We start from the raw sequence: 12,874 nt of genomic DNA, 5'->3' as shown, positions 1-12,874 counted from the left end.
AGATAATAAAGTTAACACAACAAAGTACAAAAGCGGCTTTCCTTATCAACAGTCACTCCATTCCTGCCACAAGAGCACTCACCAAGAAGCAGTTCTCCATCTCCAAACACAATGAGAGTCACGCCTAAGGAGCTATTGTCCCTACACAAGAGATTAACACAAAGCAGTCTTTTCAATTGAGTGGATTAACGCAAGTTGAGCCCTCTTTAGCTCTAGAGTGGGAAAGTGTTCAGAACCATCTTTCAGCGAAGGTGGTGATATGCACATCCTTTTCTTGAACATTGAACACACCAAAACACAAGCTATTGGGACTGTTTGTTAAAACAAACTTTTACTAGCACAATCTTCTATGGACTCTTCTAAAAGCTTCAAGGATCCATTTGAGTTTTCCAAGGAGTAGCAGGTGTAGCATAACTGGCCTTGATGATTGTAGAAGGAGTTACAGGCTGTGTTCCTGCCACCCAGCTCCCGGCTGCCTGGCTAGCTTATGCCCCTAAATAATTACAGGGAAACTGTATTCTTTTAAACACTGCTTGGCCCATTGGTTCTAGCCTCTTAATGGCTAATTCTCACATCTTGCCTAACCCATATTTAGTAATCTGTGTAGCACTAGTCTTATCGAGAAAGATTTAGCATGTCTGACCTGGCGGCTTGCTTCATCACGTCTGCCCTGGAGAGGAGAGGTGTGGTGTCTGCCTAACTTCCTCCCAGCATTCTGTTCTGTTTACTCCATCTACCTAGTTTTCTATCCTATCAAGGGCCAAGGCAGTTTCTTTATTAACCAATGAAACAACAGATAGAGACCCACCTACATCAGATGATAACTTTGTAGGCGCTGTAACTGCCCTGACAGAAATGAAGATATTCTGAAGATACTTCTTTGTCTTTCTATCTGAATAACAATCAGTTGAAACAATGGTTAACAAATAAATGAGCATTTCTCCAGGGGAAGGAAAATGGGAAGCTAGTAACAAGGAAAGGCTTTACACAGAGTTATAATAATTTGCCACGGGGCTAAGAATGGTGTCTTGACAATAGTGGGACCATAGTGGGTGGCACCACATCTTGACCAGAGTTACTTATATATACATATTTTTTGTCATTTACTTAAACTTCACTCTCTTAAAACCCCAAGATGGATTAAGGAAAATTATTTTATCTCTTTTACCTTCTTCCTCATGGCCATATTGAGTCCATATCCTTTTACTACTCTCTGCTATTAATTTGGCTCTGTTAATTGGCTTGATGAGGATGGGTGGCAGAACCAGGCTTGGGGTGAAGGCTGTTATCCCTGGCTTTCACAACAGCAATGCCAAAGGAAACTCATTACAAGAAACAATGGCATAGTGAGCTTAAGAGCAGAATAAAACCTTGCATTCAAATCCCAGGTCTTCTAATTTTATATGATATTCTAAATATAGGTCCCTTTGAAAGGGACCGTTTGCAAAATGTAAACATATACACCATCACACATGACTTACCAATGAAATACCTATTCAGCCTGTTTTTTCATTTTCAGAAACAACCCAATCTGTGTAGTTGGGTTCTTTGTTTTTCTTTGAAAAACAAAGACGTAGTTCAAGAAGCAGAAAATAGGTTCTTGATCTAGCCAAGTAGTTTCATGAGAAGGTCCATTCCTGTGGCTGTCACAAGTATTGTCAACAGTTCTTAAACAACAGAATCCTGAAGCTTAGAATGCAGGTATCTGTCATGCCTGTCGTGAGCACTGGGACTACGGACTGGCTTCTTGTATGGCTGAGCATTCAAGCAACAGAGAATAACTTTCCCCAAGGCTCTGCCTCTTCCCATTTCATCACATTATGTAATCCTTCCTCAGTAATAACCACTGCTGGCAATGACTCTGCATTCTCTCTGCAAACCCCTCAACCTCCCACCAGATTCCTGCAGTTATTGCTGAAAATCCTGACGCAATTCACCTGCTTTCTGATATAGTAAAATGTGCTCTCTTGTTTGCATGCAATTGATCATGAAGAGGGATGAAGCCCAGCATTTGATGAATGTTTACTGATCCACAAACTAAGATAAATAAAATCAACCCTTGTTGTAGGTCCTCGCAGACCAATCAGTGAGAATGAAGCACGGAGACAAATGTAATTAGAATCCAGATGCCAATCTCAGATTCCCTGTGTAAAGACTGTGCATTCTGAATCCAGAAACATCCATTAATCCTAAAGAAACCAAGAAAACATTCCAGAGTAGTGTGCTTGTTCCTGGCTGCGTCAACTACCTCTGACATTAAATATATAATTTTAATAAACTTGGGCTTATTCAAAACTTAAGTCATAGAAATTAAATGAAAACTGCATATTGCTCAGCCACCTCACTTGTAAGAAGCCTAAGATTTATCATAACAAAGAAATCTGGAAAGTTAAAGAGGAAAGTCTGAATTTTTAGAAGATAGAAACCTAAATACATCAATGAAGCAGATTTATAAACCAATAAATGTCTTTAATGAGAAAGCTAGATTATCTAGTCTGGTGATAAGTATTTGTTGGTGATTTGCTGCTTTTGGGGATCACACATCCATCACCAATATAGCCACAATCATGGATAGTTATTGTACCATAAGGCTTAATACCTGAAACCAAATTCCTCCTCTACTTTCCACTCTGGATATTTACCCATTCATCATGGAGCACAGAGAAGTCAGATAGTTTTTAAAATTTGAACTTTTAACAATTAACTTTGTTCTTTAATAATTTTATGCATGATTACGCTCGCCCCTTCCACCATCTCTTATCTCCCTGGAGGCCCATCATCCCATGCTCCTCGCTATAAGTCTGTTTCCTATGTTCATATCCTTTGGTTTCTGACCTACTGAGTTTAACCAGGGCTGTCTGTGTGATCATGGGTTTGGAACTATCCACTGGAGTCTTGTGGATTTGCCAGTAGGTACACAGCTGAAGACAATGACTCTGCCTTCCCCAGCATGAATCAGTAGCCTATAGATCACAGTGGAAGGACAGAGAGCCCTAAGGCCTTCTTCTTCCATGATTACTGACTGTTCCAGCCATCTACAGAGACAGTGGTGTAGTTACAGAGATGATGAATTCATGAGTGCAACAAGCTTGTCATTCCCAGAAAATGGCATCTCATTGCCCTTCTCCTTATCAGCTACCTCTCACATTCTTCCCATCCTTCTTCACTGATGTTCCCAGAGCCTTAAATGGGGCTTTGATTGATAATTCCAAACCCAGTGTCCCACAGAGGGTCTTGGATTAAGTGAATCACAAAGTAAACAGATGGGAATGTGAGCAGGAAGTTTGTGGGGAGGAGTAGAGGCTGATAGGGGAGGAGGAGGGGAGGAAGGAGAAATCAGAATGCATTATAGTAATGCATAAAATGTCAAAGAACAAAGTTAATCAATAAAAATAAAGCTATGTCATTTTTTTCATATTTATTTTATTCATGCATTTATTGTTAAGAAAACAAGCCCTAAATTCAAAATCAATTTTCCAAATCACTATAGTGAATGCATTTTCAAAACTTATGAATTAACTAATCATATTCTGTAACACAATATACAAGTCATCTTAAAATAGTAAATATCTAACATGGACACAATATTCACCAATTGATATGTAATAGACAGTAATAGATTTTTCATAAAGAGCTAATGAGAACTCTAAAGAATTTCCCAATGTTTTGGGCTTCCATCCAAAAGAAAACTCAACTTTCTCTTCAGCATAGACATTCTTTTTACATGGCTCTTTAGCCACAGCTTCCAGAAGTCCAGTAGGAGGCTCAGCCAGGTTCAAGTATCACTTCACCTGAATCCTCATTCTTTCCAGATTTCTATTCTCCATTCTCCCTTTCCTAACCACTCTTAACCCACTACTTTCTGAAAATCCTTCAGCAGTTCACACACCATGCCATCTTTGTCTCTTCAACTTTCCTAGGTTTTTGTTGTTGTTATTTTGGTTTTGGTGGGTGTTTTGCTATAGTTTTAGTTTGGGTTTGGTTTAGTTTGGCTTTATCTTCTAGACCTTTGTGTTGGATGTGTATCATCGAGACAAAATGCTAAAAAAAAATCAACTTTGATAAGAAAAGGTTTATCTTCGCTCATGGTTTTACATTAGCTATGAAGCATTAGGCCTATTCCTTTGGACCCATGGTGGTTAGGTTTTCTAGTTTCTAATAGGATACAGGAAGGTAAGAAATAAGTAGACTCAGGCCAGGGGGTGGTGGTGCACACCTTTAATCCCAGCACTCAGGAGGCAGAGGCAGGCAGATCTTTGTGAGTTTGAGGTCAACCTGGTCTACCAAGCAAGTTCCAAGACAGCCAGTGATACACAGAGAAATCCTGTCTTGAAAAACCAGGGGGGGGGATAGGGAGGGACAGAATGAAGAAAAGAAATAATTAGGCTCTTCATGGTAAATAAGTAGAGTTAGTTTTCAGGCTGCCTTTAAGTCTGTTCAAAATTATTTGCAGTAATTCTCATTAGGAAGTTTGTTAAAGCAAACTTTGAGAGAATATCAAAAGGTTGTTTGACTGAAGCGATAATTTATGAAATGGTGTTTTAACAGATAACATTAAGTAGGAAAACAGTACTTAACAATGATGAACGTATGTAGGGCTCCAGCAAATGTAGAGTATAAAGTGAACAACAATTGTAGATGAGACTAGATGGATAGAGAAGGTTTGAATCTCAGAGTATTCTGTGATTCCATAGAAGGAGGAAAGCAAATTTAATGTACTTCTGTCAGGGCACGTAGTTTCGACCAAGTTCATCTGGTTCCTCCATGTTTTGCCTTCCTCCTGAAAGACTCCTTCTCCGTGGGCAGGAGCAATGGATCAGCAGTTAAGAGCACATACATACATACATAAATAAATACATACATACATACACACACTTATTCCTGAGAACCCAAGTTCAATTCCTGCAGGAGTGCCTTCCTGCTTCTCAGGGTCAAGGCTGATGTGTTAGGGGCTAAACTACTTTGAAACTTCTTTTAGAATATGGTCTCAGCTACTAGCAGGTTCCTGTCAACCTTTGATTAAAATATGGGAGCAGATTCTCTTTCTATCCTGAAATGTAATTGCTTGCATATTTTAAATACTTATAACATTGGAAATATGAAATAACGGAATGTAAATCTGAATACATATGTGTATACAAACACTGAGTTCGAGCCTTGTTACAGCCCAGGGAAACGTCTCTCAAAAGAAGCTGCTGCCAGGAGCTTCCTCTTTTGAATAATTATTTCAGAACTTGCTGCAGTGATATCTCACAGACCAAGCTGAGCCAGCCGCTCATGTACAAGGACTGCCACATGCATTGTCTGTTGCGACGTGTTCAAAATGGCAGCCAACAGCTTGCAGAGTTCTGAAGACATCCAGGGGAAAATGAATGCTACAGGAAATAATGTAATGGCCAGCCAGTAAAAGTACCTGATCCCAAACCAGATGATCATATTGAGATTTCAGGGTACTGATATCCCATGGTGAAAGGAGAGAAACAATTCCTCCACTTTCCTCTAACTATTCCAATGCCATAGCATGTGAGTACCCATCTTCAATACATATATGTGTGTACAAGCACTTGTGTATGTGTGTGGGTGGGGGGAGAAAAAGAAATGTTTTAAAAAGAAAAGAAAGAATGTGAAATGACTGGTTAGTTGTTATCAACTTGACATAAACTAGAATCATCTTGGAAGAGGGAATCTCAACTGGGGAAACGCCTCCATTAGATTGTCTTTAGGCAAGTCTGTGGAAACTTTTTTTGGTTAATGATTGATGTAGAAGAGCCTGGTAATCTATAGGTAGTGTTACCTCCAGGGAAGTGTTTCTGAATAGTATAAGAAAGCAAACTGATGAAAACACGGAAACAAGTCAGTAAGGTCAGTAAGTGCTTTTCCTTTATGGTCTCTGCCATAGTTCTCATCTCCAAGTTCCTGCCCCAATTTCCCCCAATGATGGAATCTGGTGGAAAAAATTAAACCCTTTCCTCCCCAAGATGATTTTGGTCAGTGTTTTATCATAGCAATAGAAAACAAGGACAATACTGTAAAACTTACTGTATGCTTATACAGAGAAGACTGGGTTTCTGATACAAGGTTTTCTTTTTGCAGTATTTAGAGGTTCAATGATATTTGTTAGAAAGTTATGAAGGATATGTGACATTATTTCTTGAATTTAGACTGTGATGCAACTGCAAGATGCCCTACTGTGTTTGTCTGCCTCTTGCAGATAGTACCCAGCCATTCAGAATTTCCTTTATTCTTAATGGCACAGTAGGTTGACCTTCACTGGAGACAACTGTCATAACAGTTTGTACCACTTCTGGTACTATGATTGGCAGACTGTACATCATACTTAATGCTTTCAGATCCCCTCATATCTGTGTAGACATTTGAACTCTTCTGACAACAAGGAATAGTGTTTTGCATAATTTCCTATACATGGAGGTACACAGTGCTTCCTCAGAGAATTCATTCCTGAATACACTGCTTTTTAGATTAATTCTTGTGATATGTGATAATTTCACAAGGAACTTCCAGAGTCATTTGCTGAGTGCTTGCACTCCTTTGCATCTATGGATTTTTCCATAGTTCCACTTTCCCACTTATTGCCTGTCTTGCAAATGAATCTTGTAGACGTTACTCATTCAGTACTGATCCACAGCATGTCACTGTGTCTTAGTTTACACTACCCTCATCATGAAAAATAAGCAATTTTTCCTGTGCTCTCAGTCACTTTAAATCTACAATGTAACTTCTTTCTATGGAGTACATTACCTTACCAACCAGTAGTCAGGATGTTACACTTAGTCTAGCTATCAATCCTATGTCATACATGGACTGTGAATATCTCAACCTGTAGAATGATTCTTGGTGCTATTATCTGTTCTTTTTGAAAGACCCTCAGATAGTGTCTTTCTGTCTGGGGAGACCCTTCCCAAGGAGCAGTGAGACCATTTGGGCGGATGCAAACAGCAAGAGGTTTATTCGGATACACAGGTACCTGGGGCAACAAGGTCCCTCGGAGGACATGTGAGCCGTCAGGCTGGGGTAGCGGGTTTTTATAGGGTAAAGGGAGCAGAAGCACGGTTACAGAAGCGAGATACATAGTTACAGGGTATTCATTGGTCAGTTTGAATATGGCTGAGTTCAGGTCGGGACAAGGTCCCTGGTTCCCGAGAATTCAGATATGGGCTGCCTTGACTCTTGTCTAGGGCAGACAGGGAGTTTCTCTCTTGGTATTCACCGTTCCTCCCCCGGCCCAGCCACAGGTGTCTCTATCTCGTTTTGGCAGCTTCTAAACTGCCCTTTGTTAAAACCCTGAATATTCAGTACAAGCCTTGTAAAATGGTGTTACTGGTGCTAAGTTGTTTAACAAGCTGGGCGGGGGGTCTTTCACTTTTGATGTGTACAAGTCTCATTAATGATGCTCACCTTGTCAGTTTTAGCAATTTAAAAGCCCAGATTTTATATTACAGATTATTAAGAAAGCATATTGACTGTAACTGCTTTAGCATCATGGTTCAAATATTCAAACCCTACATGTGTGAATCTACTTCTGAGTATGCTTCTGTCCCATGATTTGTTTGGCTGTATTGACTATAATACATATTCTTATGAATACAATAATATAAGGATGATACATACAAAACTAAATCCATGGGAATTTTTAAGTAGGGCTCCAGTGAAGACACACATAAGTTTAGAGAAATTATAGCATTAAATACTTTGTGCCTGCCAATCTATTGGAATTAAATCTTTATCTTTAGTAAAATTCTGGAAACTTCGAAAGCATGGGTATTGAACATACTGCAATCTGTTTCTAAACTTCAAGTGGTTGTGAACCAGAATGTCATGAGTTCATTTCTAATTGCTCATTGTTAATTTTTATGTTATATGTTAAGTTATATTTTCTCTAATTAAAAGGTCTTTAAATTGCTATTAATTCATTCTTAATCACTTGGCAGAATATAATACTAACAGTTTAACTTCACAGCTTTCACTAAAGTTGGTAAAAATGAGACTTTCTGCTTTTCTTCAAGTTTTGGTCACCAGCTTTTTACTTTCCTATTTTGTACCTTTTGACATTGTTTTCCATTTTACTTGAAGATCCATTGTAAAGCTCAAAGCTTAATGTCATATTCACTTTAAATAGTCAGTTGACTATTTAAGTTGACTATTTAAGTTGCCTAACACTGTAGTCGTTGGCAGCACGCTGCATTCATTTTCATAGGTCCAAAATCTTGACTGTAGCATGGGAACTGAAAAATTTGTCTGTATCTTGCCACTAAAAAATGAACAACTTAGAGATCAGTTTTACTCATTGTCATCATTGTTGACCTACCATCTACCATAATGTCTGTTTTGAAGGGAGTAATCTAAATGTTCTGTAGACTGTAAATGAGACTGAGCTATAAATCTCTTAAACACAAAAAACACAATTTGTGAAATAAGGAAAGCCTAACACTAGACATTTCTGTAACAAATGAACTTGCAGGCACAAAACTCCAAACAATATTCACCCTCATTCTGGAATTTCTACATGAGAACAGTGTGTTGGCAGAGCCACACTGCCACAGAGGAGAGGGTCAAGATTAAACTCACTGTCATGCTAAGTCGGCTGTTGGCATTTCTTCTCTGACATCTTTCCTCTCTGCTTACTTCTGCGTGTCTTTCACTGCCGTGTTATATTGACTGTTGGTGTTTCTTCTCTTTTGTTTTTCTCTCTTCTCTGTCTACTTCTTCCTGTCCTTTACAAATACGCATGTTTAGAGAAGCCAAGAAAGGTTTGACAGGCTGGACAGTTGAATCAGTGGTTAAGAACACTCATTATTCTTACAAAGGACATAAGTTACCTCCCAGTAGCTACATGGTGTCTCACAACCATCAGCAACTCTAGTTCTGAGGGATTCAAATCCTCATTTAACCTTGTACATTTTCAAGGTACACACACACACACACACACACACACACACAGACAAAACACCTGTACATATAAAATAAAATGAATAAAAATTTCAAATAAGAAAAGGTTTTCATTTAAAACAATATTAACCCTTTCAAAATTAATAGGCATTCTAATAAGTTATGTTAAAGTCAGGACACTGCAGTTGCAGAAGGCTGTACAATTGTTGAAATAATTAAAAATGAACACAAAATTAGTTCAAATTGCATAGTCTAAAAAGATTTGAAAAGGACTTTAAATGATCAATATTTAATTTCAATAAAAAACCAGAAGTCATCAGAAATAATTATTCAGACTTTGTCCTAAACATGTACTGATTTACTTTTTAAAAGAAAAAAATATGTTCAGTAAGAAAATGGTCTGGTTAGGTCTAATGAAGTTTCCTACCAGTATGTAAAAGATTGAGGTATGGGAATCTTTATTTTGTTATTTGAACCCATTCTGAGCATGATTCTAATCTTAAACATCATGATAGGAAGCATTACTATGAGAGCAGCATAAAATCTTTGCCAATGACAAAGAGGATGGGAAATTAAATATTAAGCAAGTTTTCTTATCTGATTAAAATCTTAGGTTAAAAATATTTTGTAATGATAATTCCTAATGCTATGAAGCATGCCCACATGGAGAAATTATGTAACTGGTTAGAGAGAGTCTCAGTATCTTGGTGTCACATCAGCTACAAAGTCAAAGCAAGAATTTGTTTCTAGCACTACAGGGCTAGAAGGAAAAGGTTGTTCTGGGGTCTCCTGTATTTTCACTTCTTCCAATAGCACTGACCTACTGTAGAGCTTTGTATAAATTAAGTAGACACAGCCTTTCACTTTCAAAACTACATACACAGTCACAAGAGACTTACCAAGAAATATTTATTTCAGCATTGCTGGAAAATGAATAAGACTTTTTTTATAATGTATTTGGGGATCATTCAGGTATCACTTTGGCTACTCCACTCATCAGCATGAACTACTGTCCTTTCTGCTTTCCCTTTTCCAATTAAAACAGCGTATTAATTCAAAATTATATGAAAAGCTGTGTAACAAGAAACGTGGTGACCTTTTAGAATCTAAGAACCAAAGAAATTTATTTTCTGACTCAACACAAAAAGGTAACTCCTGATTATGTGTAAAATGAAATTTATTGAACATTAAAGGTAATTGTCTTAACAAGCATGTGGATTCATCAATAAATGTCAAAACTGTGGTGTTTGATGTTTCTTTTAATAGAGAAAAACATACATGCATTTTTAGAACATAGTTTAGGCGCATGTCATATTTCTCCAACCTTCTCTCAAAACATCAGGAGAGATTAACAAATGTTTACTGTCATGAAATATTCATGACTGACATTCACAAAGAGTACTATGTGTTTAATATCACTTCATAATATTCAAGATTGCTTAGAAGTGATTCAGAGGGCTGCATTCAGCGAATGCAGCATGCTGAATAACAGCACAAGAATGCCTGCTTTTGGACTGCTATTTCTCAGTCAACATCATGAAAGAAAAGAGGCAAGTGTGCGGGAAGCCAGGAATTCCATTTAAAAGGAACTTTAGCAGGAAAATTCCTGTGTAGACTCATCCTATCCTTATTTTTATTATTTTCAAAATTCTGCAATTATTTCCTGATTAGTATCATTCCAGACACAAGTGCAGTATTACTCATCAAATTACATAAACAAACACAAATGTAAAGAACTAAAGTCAAAATTATCTAACAGCACTCCAGACACACAAATGCACATAAGACTGCAAGAATGTGGTTTTAGAACAATGGTACTTTAGAAAAACAGTAATTCCAAAGGTCCACAGAATTACCAATTTCTCCCCTAAACTGCTAAACAGAGTAGCATGACTGTAATGATGAGTTTGGGTTTTACTTAAAAGAATGGATTGAATAACTATCACTAATATGCAACATTTATTTTCATTCCTATCTGATTTAGAAAGGGAAAAATCACAATATAGGGGAGCATGCCTTTACTTTGATTTTAAATGGGGCATAATTTAGCAAAATCTGACTCCACTAATCAAAAGTACTTTTAAGCAGTCAATTTTCCTAAATCCATATTTAGATAATTGGGCAAAGGCATTATAACCATTGTTCTCAGAACCTTTGCTGGGACTAATGCCAACAAAATGTTGAATACGGCAGTCTTGGGCTTTACGCTCTCAATTTTCGGAATGCATTCTCAGGTCTTCTTTAATAGGCAAACTGCAGAACGTAACTGTCATTAAACAGTAATAGAAGTTAAAAAATAGAATCCCTATGTAAGGATTAGACCATAAATTTCCTTCAAGGACAGACTTTATGGTGGTTTGACCCTAACAATCCCATGGTATGACAACACTGGTCCTGCTTGGCTTTGCAAGTCAGTTGTGTGATATCTCTTATCCAACTGATCACAGTTTGGGAGTTTTAAGTATGAATTTAAAGGTTATTACTCTCATCACAATATGCAAAGTGTGTGTCCAAAAGCTTTTTACAGCTATCTATATGAAAAGATAAACACTGCAATAATTCATGTGATTGAAAATTTCCCCTCAAGATAAAAAAATTTAGAGCTATGAAAAGAGCAACAGTACTAAAAAATACTGTATTTACTTAGAAACATTCAAAATGGTAACAAAGAAGCTGCGTTTTTTTTCCTTTTCTTTTCTTTTGCAATTTCAGAGTGGTATTCAGTTAACAGAAAAGCAATTACCTTCATATAAGCTGCTTCATACACAAATGAAAATGAAAAATAAAACTACCACCCCATATAGAATTAGTGTTATGCACCAACGAGAATATACTTTAAAATTTTTTTAATTTATTTATTTATTAAAGATTTTTGCCTCCTCCCCGCCCTCGCCTCCCATTTCCCTCCTCCTCCCCCAATCAAGGGGGAATGTCAATTTACAACCTCCAGACTACCAGACAGGGTTATTGGCTACCATGACAGCGTTATCTAAAGAGAGTAAGGTAGTGTATTAATCATACAAAAAAAAAGACACTGTAAAAATAAATCTTGCACAGCCTTAAATTTCAATCTTTTTATTTGAAAGGAGTGAGTTGTGTACAGGGGGTGGGCTATCAATTTGTCATTCTCCTTTTCATCCTCCTCCTCATTTCTTTCTTCCTTCTTTTTCTTCCCCCTGCATTGACCACCCCAGTTTTCACTGCACCAGGTTTTACTTTGGTTCTGTAGGCAGCCATATCCTTTTCATATTTTTCCTACAGCTTGACAGGTTTGGTGTTTTTTTTGTTTTTGTTTTTGTTTTTGTTTTTTTTTTTTTGTTCTGCCTAGAGCTACTTGTCACCCACAGTGGTGGTGTCCCACATTGGTCCCAGTTTCTTTGCAGCATCACCAATGGATAAGGCAGCATGCTTTTTTTTTTTTTTTTTTTGATTTAGGGGTGATATTCAGAACAGAACGAGGAGGCTGATAGAGGCCTTGGACGAATAGGTGCTCTTGAACTTTTTATTTGTTTTCAGTCATCCTCATGTCTTCAAATTTCTTCTTTTCTTCAGAAGACCTGGTCTTCCATCACTATGAGCACTTTTTAGAGAACGTTGAGATGCTGACAGAATCATCTGCATGCTTCTTCTTGAGCTCCTTCAGCCACGTTTGCATAACAAATTCAAAGAGGACTTTCTGTCTCTTGACTTTTTGGATATCCTTTGCCCCCGTTTAGTTGATTTTCCTCTGAGAGTCACAGTTCTTGCTTGTTCTGGTGCTGTCTCTATGAAGCTCGATATACTGCAAGCAGTGGCTGTCTGTTTTTATTAGTTTTATGATTTCTTAAAAAGTTTTGTTTTTCAAATTATTATAAAATTACTTCGCTTCTCCCTTCCCTTTCCTCCCTCAAGTCCCTGCATAGAGCCTTCCTTGCTCTCTTTTAAATCCACTGAATATTTTGTATTCATTATTGTCATATGCTTATAT

The sequence above is a fragment of the Microtus ochrogaster genome, linkage group LG1 (genome assembly GCF_000317375.1).
Source record: "Microtus ochrogaster isolate Prairie Vole_2 linkage group LG1, MicOch1.0, whole genome shotgun sequence".
Classification (NCBI taxonomy): domain Eukaryota; kingdom Metazoa; phylum Chordata; class Mammalia; order Rodentia; family Cricetidae; genus Microtus; species Microtus ochrogaster.
This window is presented reverse-complemented; position numbering follows the sequence as displayed.